The sequence below is a fragment of the Cygnus atratus genome, unplaced genomic scaffold (genome assembly GCF_013377495.2).
Source record: "Cygnus atratus isolate AKBS03 ecotype Queensland, Australia unplaced genomic scaffold, CAtr_DNAZoo_HiC_assembly HiC_scaffold_38, whole genome shotgun sequence".
Classification (NCBI taxonomy): domain Eukaryota; kingdom Metazoa; phylum Chordata; class Aves; order Anseriformes; family Anatidae; genus Cygnus; species Cygnus atratus.
Window position 1 is genome coordinate 187,833 of NW_026109974.1, and position 1,233 is coordinate 189,065.

Here is a 1,233-nt window from a genome sequence, read left to right on the forward strand (position 1 = left end):
TGCTGTGGGGCGCTATGGGGTGCTGTGGGGCGCTATAGGGCACAATAGGGTGCTGTGGGGTGCTGTGGGGCACGATGGGGTGCTATGGGGCGCTATAGGGCACAATAGGGTGCTGTGGGGTGCTGTGGGGTGCTATAGGGCACAATAGGGTGCTGTGGGGCGCTATAGGGCACAATAGGGTGTTGTGGGGCGCTGTGGGGCGCTATAGGGCACAATAGGGTGCTGTGGGGCGCTGTGGGGTGCTGTGGGGCGCTATAGGGCACAATAGGGTGCTGTGGGGTGCTGTGGGGCGCTATAGGGCACAATAGGGTGCTGTGGGGCGCTGTGGGGTGCTGTGGGGCGCTATAGGGCACGATGGGGCGCTGTGGGGCGCTGTGGGGTGCTATAGGGTGCTATAGGGCACAAAGGGGCGCTGTGGGGCGCTATGGGGTGCTGTGGGGTGCTGTGGGGTGCTATAGGGCACAATGGGGTGCTGTGGGGCGTTATGAGGTGAGGTGGGGTGTTGTGGGGCGCTATAGGGCACCATGGGGTGCTATGGGGTGATGTGGGGTGTTGTGGGGTACTATAGGGCACAATAGGGCACTGTGGGGTGCTGTGGGGTGCTATGGGGTGCTGTAGGGCACTGTGGGGTGCTGTGGGGTGCTATAGGGCACTATGGGGTGCTATGGGGTGAGGTGGGATAATGTGGGGCACTATGGGGTGCTATGGGGCGTTATAGGGCAATAGGGGGTGCTATGGGGTGTTGTGGGGTGCAGTGGGGTGCTATGGGGTGAGGTGGGGTGATGTGGGGCGCTGTGGGGTGCTATAGGGCACAGTAGGGTGCTGTGGGGTGCTATAGGGTACAGTGGGGTGCTGTGGAGCGCTATGGGGCTCTATAGGGCAATAGGGGGTACAGTGGGGTGCTACGGGGTGAGGTGGGGCACTATGGGGTGCTGTGGGGTGCAATGGGGCACAATGGGGCACAATAGGGAGCTATGGGGCACTATGGGGCGCAGAGGGGCGCAATGGGGCACTGCGGGGTGCAGTGGGGCACAATATGGGGCACAAAGAGGTGCACTGGGGCACAGTGGGGTGCAATGGGGTGCAGTGGGGCACTATGGGGCGCTATGGGGCGCTATGGGGCGCAATAGGGTGCAATAGGGCACAATGGGGAGCTCAGTGGGGCACAATGGGGCACTGTGGGGGGGGGCGCAGTGGGGCAAAATCTGGGGCACAAAGGGCCGTGGGGCGGGG